The sequence below is a fragment of the Apostichopus japonicus genome, chromosome 7 (genome assembly GCF_037975245.1).
Source record: "Apostichopus japonicus isolate 1M-3 chromosome 7, ASM3797524v1, whole genome shotgun sequence".
Taxonomy (NCBI): Eukaryota; Metazoa; Echinodermata; class Holothuroidea; order Aspidochirotida; family Stichopodidae; genus Apostichopus; species Apostichopus japonicus.
In genome coordinates this window covers 8,413,573-8,435,839 of record NC_092567.1, presented here as the reverse complement: position 1 = coordinate 8,435,839, position 22,267 = coordinate 8,413,573, and the positions used below count along the sequence as shown (strand labels likewise).

At 38.1% G+C, this 22,267-nt stretch overlaps 1 protein-coding gene across 4 annotated transcripts in view; it reads right to left on the bottom strand.

Annotated features, from left to right (window-relative positions):
* LOC139970019 (uncharacterized) overlaps positions 1-21,685 on the bottom strand; it is a 48,183-nt gene extending 26,498 nt beyond the window's left edge. For 2 of the 4 annotated variants that reach the window (XM_071975549.1, XM_071975552.1), the window contains exon 1: positions 1,123-1,259. The gene's annotated coding sequence lies outside the window, so the exon portion shown is untranslated. Of the gene's footprint in view, positions 1-1,122; positions 1,281-21,304 lie in introns of those variants that run through there. The other 2 variants (XM_071975551.1, XM_071975550.1) reach the window with 2 other exon arrangements.
* Between the last annotated feature and the right edge of the window lie 582 nt (positions 21,686-22,267).

Below are 22,267 nucleotides of genomic sequence, written 5' to 3'. Positions count from 1 at the left end.
AATGTTTAGACCTGCACATAGTTTACTTGAACTACCATTATTGCTCAAGTTAACCTACACCTGTACATGTGATAGGCTTACATGTATTTCTGCTTCTCAAAAGCACTTGGTGTACAGAATTTTACAGAACATTGACTGCCAAATTCATTGCAGAGTAATACTATATAGCTAAACTACTGGGCAGTACTAAGGTGGCCAAAAAAAGAGAAAATAATTGATTCTGTACATTGTATATGCAAAATCTGCACTCACCTTGGTTCCTGCCGCTACCCCACTCCCCTTTAAGATAGGAATGCTAGTGATCTCAAAATATTAATTGTTCTGTGCCAATATGCAAGACCAATTGAGCAGAATTTGACTACAAAATGTTTGCCGTGTCAAGTTTTTTCATACCCCTAAATTAACACATTCGTTGATAAGCTAACTGAAGTGTAGGCCTAAGTACTGTACATACATCCATTGACTCTAGATGCTGTTTACTATGCTCTGAGCCTCTAAGCTCAGACAAAGTCAGGGCCCAGAGTGTAGCACTGTACAGTATGTATGTGGTAATGGTATCGTAATTTGTAGTGGTACTGAGGTAATTTTGGCTTTTTTTTAGGGAGTAAAATTTCCAAATGCCAAAAACATGTGCAAACCTGGGGGGATGTTAAAAGCTTAGAAAACCACAATTTGATCAGCATATAACTGAAATGGAATAAAACTCATCAAATATGTAACTCTTCTTTGCTGCAAACAGTTTAGGTTGCCTGCTGTATGTTGCTAGTAATATTTGAAGGTGCGTCAATAACAAAGGTGCGTTAACTGTGAAGCCTTTGCTATACACAGTTACGGTTCTAATAGTTGAATTAATTCAATATGGTGGTTTACAATATTTCAACGCTATCATGAAATTTTGTAGGGCAACCATACAGTATTAACATCGTTCTGAAGAATATGGTCGACACACATACTGTAGCTTCCGTTTAGTATTACTACTACTAGTAACGTACTTACAGTAGGCTAGGCCTGCAGGCTACACTAGTTCTTGTACTAGTACATAGAAGACATTTATGATAATAATAGTCAAATTGTTCAAGTAGTCCTAGATATTAATTAATAAATAAAATGATAAACACTTACCTGTGTTAAACTTAGTTACCAACTCGAATTATCAAGATGTAAGTACCAGTGTTTTGAAGCAAATAAGTAGAGAAAACGAACGCGGAGAGATCCTGTTGTACCAGCGCGTAAAATAATGGCTCCATACAGTACGAACCATCGTTTGCAAGCACCTAGAGAGGGGGCTATAGCGCTTTCGAGGGCTAAATCTCTGGAAAAACGACTAAGTCCAACAACACTGAGAGGTTGACAAAGTTTTCACCCCCCACGGAAAAACGCCACATCTTTTCGCCCCCAAATTCATACAACATGAAGAGGGTACATACGAAATTTATCACAACCCCCTTCATCGGGCTAATTCCCTCGTTTAATGGGGGCAAGGGGCTCGTCAAGCATATCAACTTTGCCAATTTTACACCCATTGACTTAGCACCCTTATTCCCTTGTTTTATAGGGGCAAGGGGCTCGTCAAGCAAGTCACCTTTGATCGATTCCGTGTTGTCGACCAAAATTGGTTGGTGATTGACACAGCAGCATACCTCAAGTTTAGACACTGGATTCACAATAGATTATTTTACTTTACCAGAATTTATAATAATTCTAAGAAGAAAATCGCCAAAATGTTTTTGTTTCAGCCTTGATTCTGCAAGGTGGCACAAGACATTTATGACATTTCAGTAGCGTAAATCCTATGGGCTCGGAACTTGCTGAGCCGTAGGCCCCGACCAAAAGGGGGACCCCGCTTTACTGATGCACAGAAAAGGGTACCTCTTTGGATGGGGAGGGCCCGTTTTTACTGGGGAAGAAAAACTCATGCAAGACTGAGCAAGACAATACACATATTTTCACGTGATACGGAATACGGACATCATGATCAGGGGCTCATTGGGTATTAATGTCTGTATCGAGCTAATTGTGTTATTTATTTTTATAATGAAAACAAAGGATATAACTTAAAAACCCAATTCCAGCCAATGTTGTACTGAGTAGAACATCGAGACATATGATTATTTGAAAAATACTAAACGATAACCCAACACACCACAGACTTGAAACTGCGTTCATTTAGAAATATAATAATAAAATGTTAGAATAAAGATGCCTTCGATGTATCTGATAAGTAAAAAAAGCACAGGAAATTAGGCCTAGATGTAGACAAAGTTTCAGTCGAAATTAGGCCAGTGCCGCATTGGTTGTCATTATCTTGATGTATTTTGATGTATTTAGCATTACAACATATTTGTCAGCTGGAAACAATGTGTACATGCCAAATGGCCATTCAAATGTTCTAAACTAAGCCCCCTGCATTGATCCTGCAAAAATCAATGGACCTTGAACCCATGGACGTCCGCGGGGAAGGGCAAGAGGTGCAACCCCCCCCCAAAAAAAAAAAAAAAAAAAAAAATTGATAAAAATTTCACCCAACCAACAGTTCTCTAGTTATGTTCATTGCATACGGACCCATAATGCATTACAGAAATTATTGAAAGTCAAAATCCTATAGTACATGAGATCTCAAAATAACCGATGTGTAAATGCAACTTGAAACGCACGGGAAGTGTCTTTTCCGACGATCTATGAGTATTTTTTGGCCAAAATAAATTGTGGTACGATCCGCGCCAACCGATGGTGGCGCTCCGCTAAGATAGTATCAAGTTTTGTGTTACACCCAGTGGCGGACTGGCCACACGGGCATTTGGGCAATGCCCGGTGGGCCGGTGCCCCGGTGGGCCAGTGGGCTGGGGAGCCTGGTAAAAATTACAGCCAATTTTCACAGTAGTTAATAGAATACAGATGGGCTGTGTAGAAATATATTTTTTACTTTGGGAATCAGCTCATGAAATCACCATGTTAGTAAGTCTGTTAGTTCGCAATAAAAGAACGTGCTTAAGGCAACCAGTCCGTGTTAGTATTTTTACGACAAGATATACAAGTACGGTGACCAATTCATTCTGACATATACATAGCATTGGCAGAGAACACAGATTTTATGAATCTGCACCTCATCCTACAGAAAACGAAGTAAAAAAGGTAAAATGTTATTAGATTATTTGGATATCACTCACTGAGAGATTATGTATGAATAAAAATGACCCACATACAGTGGGCTGTTTGCCACTGTTTAGTTATCAAAGTTAGACGAATATTAGACGTCGACGAACATCTTGAGGCGTTCATGTTGATGTCTGTGGAAAAAAGGATCTTGGCCAAACTTGACACTAAAAATATCATTGATGGTGTAGCTGCCAGAAGCAGCGTACTGCGTAGGCTCCTACTCTCATAGACATGATATGTGCTCGTGTTATTGAACATATAGTTTTAGTGGATTTTATGTAGGTTTTTTTTTCTTTTTTTTCAAACATGTTGTCGCAAAATGCTTGAAAAAGTAAATAAAATCCAGTCTAAAATATATATTTTTGTCTATTTTTTGTTACGTTTTTAACTTTTCTCGGTTTAATTAAGTGTTGCTTCTGGAAAATTATTTTGGGATCTCTTTTAAAGGATTATTGTAACCTACAAAATTGAGAAATATCGCACCATTTTGCATCTAGGCATTCCTTTACTTCAAAAAATTATCAAAGGGGAGGGGGAACCCCCTCCCTTAGACCCCTCCCCAGGACGGCGATCACTATGTAAGTAACATATCAATGAATAATAGGCCGGTCTAGGTGAAAAATGCCCGGTCCGGTTTTAATACCCAGTCCGCCCCTGGTTACACCAACATGTATACTCCCCCCCCCCTCCCCCATGTGAACATTTCTGAGGCACCTTTGCTTGGAACTCCTGATAGGGGGCCCCTTTGGGCCAGGAGCCGTTCATGTTCATCGATACGCCACTGTGTCATGTTACTGTTTCTTTTATGTTATAATATGAAAGTCTACTTTTTAAATTAAACTCAACCCAGTCCCTAATATGTAATGTTTGCATTGTTTCCTATGTACCGTTTTTGAGATATTGAAATTTGAAGTTATTGCATTTTCTACCATAACAGACTTGATGCAAACAGGGGTGATGTCGTAGATGCACACTGACTAAAATATATTATATATTTTTATTTTTCAGTGTGTTATTTCGACCTCGATGGGATAGGGCTGATGGTTTACCTGAAGGTGATGTGAAAATATTGACAATGATGAAGTCACAATATGGATACGTTATATTATATAGTGGAAAACAAGGTGCAAATTTTATAGAAAAACAGAACATTTACTTGTGAATGTAAATCGATGACATCGCACCTGTTTGCTCTTTTTCACTTTTGGGTTCTGTAGGATACAATTTAAGCTGTCCGTATCTTGAAAACGAAAAATATTCAAGTTTCACAAGAATGCTTATAGAATATAATCCTCTTTCGTACATAAAAAATAACTTTGAGGTCTGAAAGTTGAATGGATGACTCCTAAATGACATATGGCTTAATGTTCCTGAACATCACTGATAATTTTGATAAACTGGAATGCTAACATAAGGTTTATGTCTCTCAAGCACACGTTAGTATAACTAAAAAAATAATACAAGATGAAAAGATGAGTTGACATCGTTTCTGGTACTAAAACGTGTTGCTTGATCCTCTGGAAAGAGTTGTCACTATTGCATCACCCTCTTTGGGGAAGGGTTTGACGGAGCAAACCTAAAGATGGTTTTACTTTGATATGAATAATAAATGAACATAACTGAATTGAGCGCCGTTGATATATGGTTCACCAGGGACTCTTCACAAACTGGAGCGATATTATTATGTGTTTTTTCTTAAATATATGTACAACCATAACATTAAGGAGGAAGAATACCAATAAGCGAGGAAGAATAGCAATTGGCGATTCGAGTTACTGGTTCTTGCGAACAAAATTATATAGGAAGGTATATATATATAGCGCAATAAAACCACAACATAAAACGAGCCATAGCAAATTAACATTATTCAACAGCCAATATATAATGACGGGCAAACAATGAACATACAGGCATCCATACATCCTCCCCACACCCCCCCCCCCCCTCTTTCCTCCAGTTATTTCAGTTGGATGACTGGGCTGGGATGTCAAGCTTACATTTGACCGATAAAACCATATCAATTGAATCTTTGTATCAATCAAAGAAGCTGATCTTACCAACTTAAATTGAAGCTAATCCGTTTACTGATTTTAGTGAATAGCTACGGCTGCGTGCAACTTTTTCTTCTGTACATGAAGTTATAAAAACCACAATTATAATTGGTGCAGTAGTAGACTAAACCGTTTTAGATTGAAAAGCGATTTAGCTTCTTTCTATACTCTCTGAGGTTATGTTGGTTGACATTACAATATCCGGATAAACTACCAGAACACAATGTTTTTGGGGACATAAAACATTCTAGGCAACGCTGTATATTTTATCGATATCGTATAAGAACCATGTAATTGACAAATAGGTTATTTAATGCACAGGGGCTCGGGTGGAGATGGGTTAACATAATTATGAAAGGATGATCATTATATACGCGTTTGACTTTCATTTTTGAGAATCTGAAAAATCTTACTAGCTTAAAGTAAAATTCAAATGAAAACAATGATATATATGCGTGACGAATAGGCAATTTCTAATAGTATGTATCAAGTGGGGGTAAGGGGTTAGGCTTGGCATGTGTACGGTATGACTGTCAAGTATGGAAAAGCTTTAGTAAATTCGCCGTTTTAATTTGGCTCTGCTGGATATACACAATCCTTGTGGCTGCTTATATACTAATTTGCCTACAATATTCTAATTTACGCTGTATAATCTTTCGGGACTGTCGTTTCTCTGCTTCTTTCTTCTGGATGAAGATATTCGTGATTAAAGAATCAATTATATCTTTCAAAATAAGACATTTTCTTTGGCTGGTGTAAAGGTGAAATACATCGATAAAATTTCCTTGTTACACATTTGAATTTTTACACATAACATATACATATAACAACAAGCTAGACACCCACCGGTGAAAATATACACCAGAATTATTCCAATTCATTTTTATTTGTTACTAAAAAAACATGTTAAATCACATACAATCTGAACAATCGGAGAAAACATAAAATAAAAATGATAATAAAGAGCCAAGGGCGGGGGGGGGGGGTGGTCGGGGTCAATCCCTACATAGGTTTTGGGATGATCGACCTACATACATCAATGGAATAAATTTATCAAATGAATTAGTTCGATCACGCCATTGTAGAACGATTTCACAGCTTTCAATTTTTTTTCATGGGAAACCAACCGATTGAATTTCGTTCCCCAAAAAGTTTTTTTTTTTTTAAACTTTGACGGTGAGAGTTGGAGTAAATATACAATTTTCCCAATGCAAGACTGATAAAGTTATTGAACTGAATGTGGAAGAGCATAAGCAAAACTTACTTTTACATATTTTATTACATATTAGTGGATAAGCAGTGTACTAACAGGTTTTTGTTTTACTTTTTTCAAATAATGATTTGATCTCGTCAATATATTAGTTATCATTATTCCTTTTTGTGTACAAATGACTCGATATCTGCACTAACAGCATTAATTAAAATCAATTGCAAAAACATAAAAATAATAAAAGGTTTATTTTTAAGTAAAAATATGGTAAAAACTGGAATCACACAAACGTGCACCCACCAACAATTCTTTTAGGAGTATTGAGTATATTGCAAACAAATTATATTCTTTCAGAAGCCGACTATAGTCTTTTCTAACATACTTTCAACAACAAAAGTATAACCAAAACAAATCAACAATCTTTAGAGTTTAACAATTGACGTTACAATAAACAAGCAATGATAGAGTCATGAAAGAAACAATGTAAATCTTAACGAACAAATCTTCTTGCTCTGCAGCTCTCTGCAATACAAATGCAGCATGATATGAGAATGGTTTTACGATAAGGGGAGGGGGAAGGGGGGTGGGGCCAAAACTTTGTCAACCTCTCAGTGTTGTTGGACGTTATTTTTGGAAAATCGTTTTACGTGCTAAGTCAATGGGTGTAAAATTGGCAAAGTTGACATGCTTGACGAGCCCCTTGCCCCCATTAAACGAGGGATATAGCCCGATGAAGGGGGTTGTGGTAAATTTCGTATACACCCTCTAAACGTTGTATTAATTTGGGGGCGTAAAAATGTTGCGCTTTTCCCGTGGGGGGCGAAAACTTTGTCAACCTCTCAGTGTTGTTGGATTTAGGTTTTTTTTTTGAAAATCGTTTCACGTGCAGTCAATGTGAGATTTTGGACACAGTCGAGATTTGTGTACTACTGCTTGAGATTTAGCCTCTGTTAGCGCTATAGCCCCTACTGAGCACCAATGGCGTACCTTGTGGCTTGAACAAACATATAATTAATGTGTGTGAGCGAACGGAAGGTAAACTTCATGTAAAAACATGGTTAGGCCACTGATCTACAGTGCCACAGTGTAGATCAGTGGGTTAGGCGGTTCATAACTTCAACATCAAAGGTTAAAGGTCAATCGTAATGCACACCACATTTATGATTTATGTTACAGTTGCTCAATATGTTGCCTTCGCGAAAACTCCCGTTCTCTAATTTCATTCCGTTCTTCAATTTCATTCCGTTGTCCAAGTTCATTCGGTTATCCAAATTCATTTCGTCGCGAGGTATTCCGTCACGGAGAAATCCCGTTCGTTATGCGAGAAGTGACCCGTGAAGGTGGGCCCTGTCCCACTTCTATCAATCAATTTCTCAATAAAGTATATATCTGGCGAATAGAACGTGAATAACAAGCCCACGTAAGCCTACCAAGTATCCATGATACCGTACCATAACAATATGAAGACCTCCCGCCCCCTCCCCATCAGTTCCTATGCCTCTATATAACTAAATATGTTCGGGACAAACCATAATAGCTACATCTAGGCTACATCTTCATCGGTACTCTGCAATAGACTGGTGTCCATCTCGCAAAGGATGATTAGTGACATCACCAGCTAAGATCAGAGCACTATATACATTCACAAACAAGGACTATAAGAATATCAGTTGACTTTAGGCCTACCTGGTAGAATTATGCAAAACTAGTCAATTGCATGACTCTTAACCACAAGTACCTGTCAACAAAGGTACTTTAAATGCAAACTTTTCCCCTCAAAATATGCTAGTGTAGGACGGGATATTCACTCGTTTATTTGCAATTAGGGCACTCCAAACTAGTGTAGGGATATGATCTGATTTATTTACAATTTCGGCTTTCCAAACTCCATGAAGTTGAGGGTAAGAAACCCGAAAAAGTTTGTGGCCAGGACCATTCACAAAATGGTTCGTAAACGAAATCTAACTAAGGTTTACGTATCCAAAACTATCTGTTTACTGTTGATTCCATTTCCCTGCGGAAGTTTATCATCTAGGCTCTGTAAGGTAACAATATGTTTTTCATTTGAAACTTTTCAAAGATTTTGACTGATTTAATGCATTTTTGGCAGCTTTATGTGAAGTTAGGGTTTGCAGAGAAATGCTCGAATTGCAGTAGCATGGACACTTCGAAGTTCGGACACCTAAGATTTAAACAACCCCAAAACTATTACTTCCTTTTAGAGACAAATATGTAAGTACTTGCTAGCACACAGGTTATTTTGTAGAGAAAATAACTGTAGCTTCGTAGTTTTTCGTGAAATTGGCTCTTGCTGTAGGTTATCAGGGTGAAATCGTGCATTTCTTAGGGGTGTCCGAACTTCGCAGTGTTCCGAACTTCGCAATACTGTATAGTCAGTATTGCGAAGTTCGGCATACTGCGAAGTTCGGACACCCTAAGAAATACACGATTTCACCATGAAAATCTACAGGAAGAGCCAACTTTCACCAAAAAGTACGAAGCTACAGTTATTTTCTCTCCAAAATGACCCGTGTGCAAAAAAATTACGTACATATTTGTCAATAAAATGACGAAGATCTATGAAGTCTGTTATAATTACTGAAAGAGCAACTGCGCCACCAATTTTATCACCAGTGCTACACTGCGGGTTGCGTGTCCGAACTTGGCAATACTCTAATACCAGTTCCACAATCACGAAGAATCTTCTTGGAAAACAACGTGAAAACAGTTTGGAGGAAAGAAAGTTTGGCCGTGTATCGTACTATAACACAATTCTCCCACCATATGAAGTATATTTTCCGGTGATTTATACCAGAAGATTTAGTTTTGGGGTGTTTTAAGTCTTAAGTGTCCGAACTTCGAAGTCACCATGCTACTGTACAGTACTAATTGAGGCTGTACAGAGATAGTATAATCGGCTAAGTTCGTTACCACGTTTCAAACAGTTTAGGTCCTAGCGTGTGATATATTATATGATTAGCCTACTATCACTGGATAGTACTGCTATATAGTACTACTATCACTGGATACTACTACGGGATCGAATATGTGTTCGTTATGTGACGGATGACGATTAAGGCATTCTTGTTCGCCGGCTAGCATTGCATATCGTTTATTGTAGGTGACATCCATAGGTAGACAACCTAAGACTTTGAGGCTTATACACCTACTTGTACTACTAGTTCAGGGTTGTCTAACCTTTTGCGGAGGAGGGCCACATGGAATGATTATGATGAAGGAAGGGGCCGCATGAACCCTACGCTCGATTTTTCTATTTTTTTGCCCGAAGCCCAAGACAACAAAATGTGAGCACTGCGCGCGGAGCGCACTGCTTTATTTCCCTTCCTGATAAAACAGATGAATAAAGTCCAGCCGCCCCCCCCCCCCTCCGCTGAGAGAGTGTCACACCACCGGCCTGTATGCAGTTTTTTGGACCCAGAAGGTTCGAATGATTGATTATATAGCTTCAAATTTTTATCAATAAATCTGTTCACTAACATTTCGCTCAGTAGAGCATCTCTGGCGGGCCGGACGCAACCCTGCGGCGGGCCGTACTGTGGCCCGCGGGCCGTAGGTTGGACAACCCTGATTACTAGTTACTAGCTTAGGAAGCAGTTAGGCTAGATAGGTTGAAATAATTCTGAGGTATTTGCCAGTAGCGCCCTCAGTTGTATCTCAAATCTTTGTAATGAAAAAAGGCCGAGCCCATGTTTTGGTCAAAGTAGACATAGGCCTACAGTCAGACCCCAACGAGTGAGTTAATGAGCTCAGAGAGCAGTTTTCTTGTAGCCCGCCCCCCAAAAAAACTGAAGGCCAGACGAAAGAAATTTGTGAAACTGCTTGCGACCTACCCCTCTGGTTTAAATGTTTGAATAATGCAAAAGAAGGCGTCATCAGCCACCATGACGCAGTAAGGTTAATCTCACAACATTTATTTTCGTAATAAAGCAGTAAAAAGTTATATTTTTGTCGTATTTTGTGATAAATCTCCATTGAATTTTGCGCCTTTTTTCATGGCTAGTTACAGGAGAAAATGCACATTTTTAGGTAAAATTGGCTATAGTCTAGATGATACTTTTTTCAACAATAATTGGTGATTGGAAATGCAACTGTCATCTAATTAATTTACGGCAAAACACAGCGTTATGAAATACAGATACAGTTAGGACTTTGTATTGGCTCTGCGTATACAATGATCCATCTAATCCATCTATCCTATCCATCCATCCTATCCATCCTATTCATCCATCCTATACATCCTATCCATCCAATTATAGCTACACATTCTTTACACCCATCCAATTGCGATATTATCCGATCAATCCTATCCATCCATCTTATCCATCTATCCTATCCATCCATCCTATCAATCTATACATCCATCCTGTCCATCCTATCCATCCATAATATCCATCCATTATATCAATTCATCCTATACATCCAAATCATTCCATCCATTGAATCCAGATTATCCATACATCATATAAATTCATCATATCCATTCATCCTATCCATCCATCTTTTCCATCCATCTTATCAATCTTATCCATCCACCTTATCCATCTATTCTATCCATCCTATTCATCTATCCTATCAATTCGTCCTAGCCATTGATCGTATATATCCACCCAATCCATCCATATCATCCATCTATCCATCCTATCCATCCATCCTATTAATCCTATCCATCCATTTTATCCATTCATCCTATCCATATATCATATCTATCCATTATATATATCCATCCTATCAATCCTATTAATCCATCCTATACATCCTATCCATCCATCTTATCCATCCATCCTTCCTATCCATATTACCCATCCATCCTAAACATCCATGCTATCCAATTATCATATCCATCTATCCATCCTCGCCTTCCTATCCATACATCCTCTCCATCGTATCCATACATCCTATCCATCCATCATATCCAGCCATCCTATCCATATTATCCATCCATCCATCCATCCATCCATCCATCCATCCATCCATCCATCCATCCATCCATCCATCCATCCTATCCATCAAATTATATCGATCCATACTATACATCTATCCTATCCATCCATCCATCCATTCATCATAACCATCCATCCTATCCATCCTATCTATCCATCCATCCTATACATTCATCCTATCCATCAAATGTATCCATCCTATCCATCCATCATATCCATCCATCCTATCCATCCATCCTTCCGATCAATCCCATACATCTTATCCATCTATCCTATCCATATTTAATGTATATACATATAGAGATTACTTTAAATTGAACCATCATCACCACATACATTTTCTTAGTCTTAAGATCAGAAGCCATTTTTGCCCCAGCCATGCACAAAGTGCAGGCTGGGTCTTGTATCTTATGGTTTCTTCTTCTTCTTTCTGTCACAGGAATCGCTATAGCTCGTACATGCCTTTACCGTGCTTCACCAAACTTAGTCACAAGAATCATTGACCGTAAGGGTACCTCAGGCCATGACCAGTTTGGGGTCAAAGGTAACACAGGGGTCACTAGGGTCAAAATGGTTTACTACATAAAAAAAAATAGAGTAGGCTCAAGTTGCAAAATTGAATATCTCATCTTGTAGATCATGACCAAAGATAAAGAAAAGTCAACTTTGACCTTTTCATCTGACTTACGGTTAAGGGGTCAAAGGTCAAGATGTAAAATTTACAAAAAACGCTACTCCTACAGATTATGTAGCCTGATCATATGTCTTATGCATATGATAAAGCTTGAAGCCCTCTACGAAACTTATTTTTTGAAATTTTGATCAAAGGTCATTTGGGGTCACAAGAGTAAAAAACAAGGTCAAATGTAAAACAAGCTCAAATGATAAAGTAACAGTGTCAATATGTTGGCCTTGGACAAACATAAAACAATGTCCACGGTGACCTCTTCGTCCAACCTATGGTTATGGGTCAAAGGTCAAAGAAAGATCAAATCACAAACAACCTCAAATGGCAAAAGTAACAGTGTCAACATGTTCACCTTTGGCAGAAATCCAAAATTGTCGACAGTGACCTCTTCGTCCAACCTATGGTTAAGGGGTCAAAGGTCCGATCACAAATAACCTCAAATGGCAAAAGTAACAGTGTCAACATGTTCACCTTGGACAGGCATCCAAAATTGTCCACATTGACCTCTTTGTCTAGCTTACAGTTAAGGGGTCAAAGGTCAAAGAAATGTCAAATCACAAGCAACCCCAAATGGAAAAAGTAACAAAGTCTTCATATTCACCTTTCGTAGACATCCAAAATAGTCCACAGCGACCACTTTGTCTGACTTACGGTTGAGGGGGTCAAAGGTCAAACAAAGGTCAAATCACAAACAACCCCAAATGGAAAAAAGTAACAAAGTCATCATGTTCACGTACTTTGGCAGACATTCAAAATTGTCCACAGTGACCTTTAAGTCTGACATAGGGTTAAGAGGTCAAAGGTCAAAGAAAGGTCACATTTCAAACAATCTGAAGTGGCAACAGTAACAGTGTCAGCATGTTGGCTTCGGACAGAAATTTGAAATTTGTCAATGGTGACCTCTTCATCTGACCTATGGCCGTATGGTATATGAATGAACTGTAGTCAGTGTCTTTGGGTTGTGCTCAATTAGGGTCGAAGGTTATGCATGACGTCACAAGGGTCATAAACGTTAACTGTGCAAAAAAAAATTAAAACAAGGTCAAAACACAGAACTAAATGTGCCATCTTGTAGACCTTGATAAAAGATTAAGAAAAGTCAATGACTACCTTATTATATGACCTCTGCTTGTGGGGTCAAAATTCACGCAAATGTGTTAGTAGCCTATTCGACACACCCACTTTGCAGATTTACCCATTTTTAAAATCCAATTTAAATTAAAAGCTTTGAATCTCATGATTGTAATGTAATTTAAAGCAAATATGCCTTTTCAAAAGAAACTGCATGTTAGAAAACAACAAACAAAAGAAACAAAAGCAAAAAAATAAAAATAGAACAAAAACATAATAACGGTTATGGGGTCAATGGTCAAATGCGGTCATCTAGGTGTCAATGATTTAATTTACTCCGATGCCTATGATAATGCGACTAACACGTTATGCATTGCTTTTCACCAGTGTCTATGAGGTATACACAAATTTAGGGTCAAAGGTCATGAAAGGATGAACGGCTGGGTCCGTGTCACTCCAGTGACACAGTCATGTCTAGTTTTTATTTTATTTTATTTTTGGGTTATGTTAACATACGCAGTTTTAGTTCCATAACAATATTTTTCTGCTAATATTCACCTAATACGAATCAGCAGAGAGAGGCTGTGGATGCAACGTCTTCGCACCACTCAACCTCATGGGCTCAACATTCAGGAAGGACATGACTAACTTTTCTTTTGTGCCCACCTCCTTCTCTCCTTGTCCACCCCCCCCCCATCACTCCTCTACTCATAGCTCTCTTCCATCCTTTCTTCTCCACACCTTTCTGTCTTTGTCCTTCTCCAGTTTATTCCCTAACCCCTTCCCTTAATCCTCTCTTTGTCCCTCCTCTGTTTATCTCCTACATCTCCTCTTCACCTGTTGGTTTCTTTCTTTCTTCTCCCCATCCCTTGTCTACTAATCCCCTTACATCCATCTCTTTGTGTTCATCATGCTCATTAACCTGTCTGTATTCTGTGCGTGTTTTTGTCCCTTCTGTTACTGGTACTTGTCATTTAACCTTTGAAGAAGATCCTGCTAGGATCGAAACGTCAGGCCAACTTACTTTTACACAATATTCATCATTGTTAGATAATATTATTAATTTGGTGTTTTGGAAATATTCTCTATTGGCAAACGACATTTGGAATCTTTTGAAGACTTCCTTGCCGACATGGATTTTCGTGGAAAAAGTAGGCTGCTAATTGAAAGTACTTCAAAGCAGCATTCAGTAGATTTGGGCAAAATCCACACAATAAGACACATTATAACAGAACTACATAGCAGAAAAAATAACGTTTCCTATGTGTGTTTAGTTTACTAAATTCACTTTCTACTATAGCATTTACTGCTTCACTTATATATTTCTGCCAGATACTTTCAATACGGCTGGGGTGATCAACACTTCTCGCATAACCGATGGAATCTGTAAACCGATAGAAAACTTGAAATCTTCATAAAGTAGCGTCAACCTAGATTGGTGAAAAACCAAAAGTAGTCACCCTGGCCTTAGTATTGACGTAACCAACACAAAAGGTATTGAAATAGTTTCTAGTAACTTAGCATTTCGTACCATATCTTGCAGTAGAAAAGCTGCGTCAGTAAAATACACCCAAGTACACGTAAAGCTCTATTACCCACGACTTCCCCGAATATCATCAGGTAAAATCGAGGGGATCGGAAAATATAGTTACACAATCCAGTTTGATTGTGCTGAGAATTTGATAAAAAGGTTCATATCTTGCTTCAACAATTGTAATAATGATAAATGGTAGCAAGCTGATTTTATTTTGGAAAAATGTACTTTGGTGTGAAAATGTAATGATGGTTACCGGGAGAACAGGGTGGGGGATGTTGGACAGGGGTAAAAAGGTAATATGAGGTTCCATCAATTGAAGGGATACAATTATTATTATTTTTTTTTGCAGGGCAGACTCATAAAAAAATGCGATGGTTAAATCTAGAGGTATAATGGATAGTGGGGGTTGGCGGTGGAGGTGATTGAAGTTCGAAGAAGTTTAAACAAACTTGATGTATAGCATCCGCGTTATTTCATTGTGCGTTTTAACATGACAGTTACTATGGATTCGGTATCGCATTTGCAAGACGCTTCGCCAAGGTCGTTTTTTTGGAAGATCAGAGTTAAATAATGGAAGACAAGGAATTTGAGATTTGGTAAAGATGATAAATATATACAACGGGAATAAGTAATAAATGCTTCAGTTTCGGTATTTACTTTCCTTAGGAATGTATCAGAATTATATGTATTCTACGAGGAAATGGAGGTTCGTGATTCGAATGTGTCTAGCATAAAACGTGATATGTATAGAGTAGCCAAAATAGCGAATTACACACCACTGTAAAGGTTAACGAACCATACATTGGCTCTATGCATGACTACACACAGATGCTTGAAGGATTGTGACGGATTGCTATATTGTTAAAACAAAAGCAGCAACGCTGCAGAAGCTTAATTAACCTTCTATTTGAAAAAAAATTGTTATTTCTTGTGCAAAAGACATACGTGAAATAACGGTGTTATTTCCTTTCCTCCCATCTCCTCACCCCCTTGCCCTTATGCTCCTTCCTAGCAGCCATCATTTTTGTTTGAATGCTAGAAGGTTGTTTAATTTCGGCTCTCTAAATTAGTACCTAACATAAGTGTGTGAGTTATAACTCTAATATACCGCTGGACTCTTACGTTAAATTAGTTTTGTCTCTTGAATACAATATATTCGTCGCCTGAACCACATGTAAATGTTCCCCGCTATATCAATATAGTGAAGGGCCAATATGGCTATATGGTCACCAACATCGATTAAGGTCGTATCACCGTATTTAAAGCATGTACGCATGCTCACATGTACTTCATATATCTGGTACCTTCTCAGAAAGTTAAACTATATTTTATATGCGGATCGTAGTAATGTGCCATTCAACTTTTACTTTTGTCACAGGTAATAGGTATAACCTGCATAATGAGCTTCTACTTAATGCGAATTAATCTTCGACTCTAAACATTAATTTTAAATGCACTAGTTGTTGTGAGGTCGGCTACATCGAAATAGAACTTGAGGATATGTAGTTAGGTATAGTTTTTATAGAAGCTTTGAACTACAAATGCTGTGAAGAAGGGACTAATAAACGCACATAATACAGACAGCTTAATACAGAGGTTACCAAAGTGAACACAAAAGAAAGATTCCACTACCAAAAGTCTTTACAGGGGATGTTATTCCCCATAATACGTCACGCTACAATATTATTGGGGTAGTGGTGAGGAACAAATTACAATATGTTGACTTAATATACTTTAGAGGTACATGTGCAAGTATAGGTTCTCTAGTTGTAGATAGCTGTCTCATCCGACTGGTGACACGTGACCTATTTACTGTAGGAAATGGTGGGTACGTTGACTTACTTTTTTAATTCCTTAATTGATTAGAATATATTTATTGTTAAACAAAGAAGAAAGCACACCACATAGGTTCAAAATAGTTCAAAAACAAACAGAAAATGCAAGTCACATACACACATGTACCTAAAAGCAGCGAAACGTCAGTTACTATATGTTTACACTGATGACGTAAAAGCTTTTATAACGACTTTTCGAATCGTCCTGTTTTAAGTAACGCTTGTTGGTTATGACATGCACTTTGAATATGAATACTGTTCAATGATATTCTCACGAAACTGAACCTACTATAACGTTTCTATTTAGAACTTAAATAACATAATGTCATCGCACTATGAAGTCCTTGCCTAGCTAAGTTTAAGCTTGGATCAAGTACTATAACTCTTTACGAGAACTATGTACTTGTCGACGAGACACACGAAAATTACTCAACCATCATCGTATACTTTAACCTTGACCAAATATTTCAATGCAGAATCGCGTAAAACAACGCACCAAACATGTGACATGCTCCATTGTGGCTCTGAACTCTTGTATCACTCATGCAATGTAGTGTAACGCTGTCCGCTCCAGTTATGTTGTAGCGTACCCGATTGGTAAGTTAGGTGTGGGGTTGGTAGGGAGAGACTCGAGGACACGGTTGAATAAAATACACTAACAGTGCATCCCGAGATTAATAAGTATATATACTTGTCTATATACAATGTTCCTGTAGTAAATCTTTCGAAGTGTTATAAACAAATAAATAAATATATTTAAGTAGGAATACCTTAACGACTAACACACGACACACGGACAACGTACATTAACTAACCCTATCACGGCACAGCTATTCTGTAATGCGCAAGTTGCCTAGAAGAGAGCTAAACTATACGTATCGCGTTAAAGACAACGCAGCGCAGCAAATGATGAATTCGTCAAAGGCAACGCAGTACGGTTACATCTCTATGTTCCGACGTCTCTATGTTCCGACGTCTCTATGTTCCGACAATTTTGTTGGACTAATTTTTTAACCCAAATTTTTTCGGACTCAATTTTTTTTTGGACCGAAATTGTTGACCAACATGTTTTCAGACCAACTTTTTTCGGACCAAAATTATTTTAGACCACTATATTTTATGACCAAAATTTTTGACACCAACATGTACAAACAATTAAATTTCGGTCACAAGCACTATTTGGGTCATAGCAAACTTTGGGCCCTTTTTTTCCTGAAAAAAAAAAATGGTGCGTCCAAAAAATTGTGTCCCCCAAAAAGGTAGGTCAGAAAAAATGTTGATCCAAAAAAATTGAGTCCCCCCTCAAAGAAATTGGGTCCCAAAAAATTTGGGGACCAACAAATTAAGTACCCCAAAAAAAAATGATCCGAAAAATGGGGGACCAAAAACATTGAATCTCCAAAAAAAAAAAATGGGTCCGAAAGAAGCTTGGTCAAAACAAATTAAGAGTCCAAACAATTTGTTGGAACATAGAAACGTCGGAACATAGAGACTTCGGAACATAGGGATGTCACCCGCAGCACAGCTAACGATGGACCGCGTCGGCCCGTGAACCCTACGCTGCAACAGCCTTGCAACCGCACAAGCAGTGTACGCAACGCAGCTGCAGAGTGCATCAATCCGATCCATATGTCTTCTGCAGAAGCCCCAAAATAACCTCTAAAACATTGCCTCTGACGAACGCTATAAAATTCGTCAAGGATTCTGCCTGGCAACTTGTTCTTAATGTATACCAAATTAATGTATAAAAACGCTACTCGCATAGCAATATAAACGACCTCGTGTAGAATCCTATGCACGAGTAACTGACCAATTACGACATATCCGATAGCATTGACACATATCAGAAACCAATAACAAGCCGCAAAGCTCTCTACCCTGCAACATACATGAGCTGACCCCGCCCAACGGCCTATCCGTCTTGTTACTTCCCCGTATACAAAATTTAGAGACGAAAACGTCCACCAGACTGTTAACATAAACCCCGGCAGCCAGCATTACATTGATACCCCTAGACAAAGACTATCGCACATACCAGTGACCCCCCTGCTTAAACATTAAACCAGGGTTTCCCTAACTTTATTCCGGACATGATCTGAGTCATTATTATACTATAATACGCATAACAGCCTGTGTCTGTTTCATAATTCAGTTATTTATCACATATGCGTATGGAACGCTTGAAGAGTTGGTCGATAGCTACGAATTTGTACATTACTACATTATATGGCCCTACTTATAAAGGTTAAGTAAGCCACGTTCATATGTAACAGAAAACAAAGACAATTCAAGGTGCATAATGTTGTGACGTGATAGGTTATTGCACAATCAGTACTTTTCTCTTTTATGACTAAACTCAAACATTTATATCTCAGCAACAGAAAAGATGTTTCTCGAATTCCCCGCCCCCACCTCATGTAGCCTTCTTCAGCGGGGTGGGCTACTACTGTAATCGGTATTTTGATTGCAAGTTGTTATAACTTCTTAAAGCAGCTTTTTGCGTTTTGTCGCCGTTTTGCCACCCTTTTGACATGCCCATCGGGGTTTTTAAATGTATTCATCACAAAACAGCAAACTAAAATATTAGCCAAGTTCTTCCCTACCTAGAGCGCCAATTGGCGAGTAATTAAGGACTTCTGCAGATATTAATTAAGAGTCTTCCGACAAATTCCCCATTTAAAAGCAATCTCATACAGTTCCCCAAATCCACTCGTTTGAATTCAACCAATAAGTGAATAACTGACAAGTTTATTTATAAGCTGTTGCTTAAAATAGATTCATTCACAGCAATCCGAAAAACTGAGTCGTTATCACAGCCATACTCAAATAGTACACAAATAGAGCAATGTGTTGTAGTACATATTGGTTTACTGGATTGCTTACGACGTCGGCAAAGTGAAATTATTTACCTCATTATCCCATGACGTTCAAATAATTTAAATATTCATGTTATAGGCGGGGCTTATTGCGAACCTAACGGAAAATATCATCGAGAGAAACAACGTTCTGATTTTTAAATCATTCGACCTTATACCACCATTTGAGGTTAGATTTGAATAGATAAGCTAGGTGTGTATGTCGTTATGGCACCGTGGGGTCAATGAGGTTGAGAAAATCATAGACAGGACTCAAAAAGATGCTTTAAGATTTAAATAAGTAGAACCTCGATCATTCTCCTGATAGCACACACAAAATGATCATGTATTTAGCATTTGGTTCGACTGTGTAAATAATCTATAAGTAAAAATATTTGCGTGACAGTCATTCGACCTCAATTTCGAATACAATATTGCAATCATTGCTTTTAAAACCAAATTAAATTTACTAAACCGTTTACTGGCCATTATGTAAAGAAAAAAAGACTTCGTTCTTTTAGTCTCTCCCCAACTACTTGCTTGTTTAGATTTCTAGTTCCATAAAAAAAACGTGAGAACGACGAATTCAATGGCTTTTGTTTGAATCCCAGAACTGTGTTGGGGATCCATTGGCTATAGACTACAGTAGTATTAAGTATTTCGTGTTCTCTCGCAGCGGTTTTCTTTTGATTTTGATCCTACCCACACCATGAATTAACGTTCCTAGTACAAATATTGTCTTCGTAAAATTCGATTAATGACTAGTCTATGACCAGAGTGATAGCACATCAGTGGAAACAATCCTCCCTGAAAGTGTACACTATATATTGTAAGCAATGGTGATTAGTGTGGATTAAGTAGTTCAGTGTATTGAACTTCTCCAGTAATTGAGAAGACCTAGCTATGTAGGTCTGGATTTAGAGCTTGCAGAAACTAATCTTACAATAACTGTATTCACATTAAAGACATTTTGCTTCCAGCATATTGCAGTGTACAATATCTGGCATAGCGAAGACAGTGTACTTTTACAAACTTAGTAGTCGGGTAAGTTTCGTATGCAGAAAATACTTTATAAACTTGAACAATAGAAACCACTCATGCGAATTTGTTGCCACAAAGAGACAATACTTGTAATATAGAAGTATAGACACAGTGACGTCAGATGGAATACTTGTATCATGGCAACCGTTACGGAGTTTAAGCACTTTATAGTTGTTCTTGCTGTTTTAATACGCTTCGATGAAAAGTAGATTTTCTTGAACAAGCCATAATCCATGACATGTTTTTTAATATATATATATATATTTTGATGGGAGGGGACTGGGGTACAAGTCTTTTGCCTGGCTATCAGGTCTTGCACTATCCGTACCTTCCTTAATTCCTTCATTGATTAGTACAATATAATAACTTTATAAAATTCCAAGGTACTTCTACAAGTACAGGGTTTGTTGTACAGGGTGTTTTAGTTGTTAATATGTGCCTTACCAAACAAAATGCCCGTGACCTTTATAATGTACGACGGATGAGTGGGGTGGGGGTTAACGTTAACTCTCGGAGGGATCTGTGAAACTTTTTTCCCTAAGTTCCTAGACACAAACGCCCAAATAAAATCTATATTCCGCAACGGGAATGCAAAACGGTCTACGTGTAGAGCAATAAATGCTCAAATTAGTGCAGGTTGTTAACGAAAAACAAAGAAGAAAGGGAACCACATAGGTGAGTTCAAAATCAACAACAAAGGGAAATCACACATACACAAACTCACTCCAAAATGGAATAACTTGAATACAAATCGACACTAGATGAAGTCTAGCGTGTACGTGTGTGTGTAGGGGCAAGTGGGAGTCGTGGATTCCCCCTTTGTCACCAGGTCCTGCACTATACCTACCTCCCTTAATTCCTCCATTTATAAGTACAATCTATTAACCTTACTTACTTACCTAATCAGGGTTTAATTGGATGTCCTTTGTTCTGGAGTAAATATCGTTGACTCAATCACTTTTAGTTTCAGTAATATGGAAATCCAACATTGTTATATTCAATCCTTGAAAATTGGTTCCAGTATCGAATGGTCCTGGAATGGGTGGTGATGTCCAACTGTTTGGTTTAGGAAGTGTTGATGTACATACAATGCCATAGCCATAGATCAAGCCTTTCTAAATCTAAGGTCAATGTGACAGTATCGAAATTCCATTACAAAACCAGTAAGTATATCAAAGTGTGCAGACATCAATCCGATATACAAAGCTATTTGGAGGAACATCCACTACTTCGTGTATTACCGTGATCGCCGTGTTAAACCTGTCGTACAACTTATGTGCCATACGTTCTGATTTGAGCAATTGTATCACAGTTTCTATCGTTTACCTGTATTTGAAAGCTTTACTAAAATACGAGTCATTTCTGAAGGTAACGCAGTAACATAAGAAATCAATTCATATGTATCCAACCGAGGCAGAGGTCATACTATATACAATAGCAGGGAAACACCAGTTACTAAATGTATTCACTGATGGCGTTAAAGCCTTTGTAACGGCTTTTACGAATGCGCCTGTTTTAAGTAACGTTCATTGGTTATGACACGCATTTTGAATATGGGACTGTTCAAATGAAAATTTCGCTACATCAAACTTATTACGTTTTCTATTTAGAAGATATTCACATTTCACCCTACTGTGAAGTCCTTGCCTAGCTAAGTTCTAACTTGGATCAAGTTCTATTTTCTAATTTGTACCCCGAAAATAATCTAACCTCTTGTCGACGAGGCACACGACAATTACTCAACAATCGGCGTGTACATTAACCTCGATCGTATATGTCAATGCGGAATCGCGCATAACAACGTATACTAACCATTATGACCCCTTGTCCCTTTTGACACTCAAGTCTAGTGGTTCGCCTTG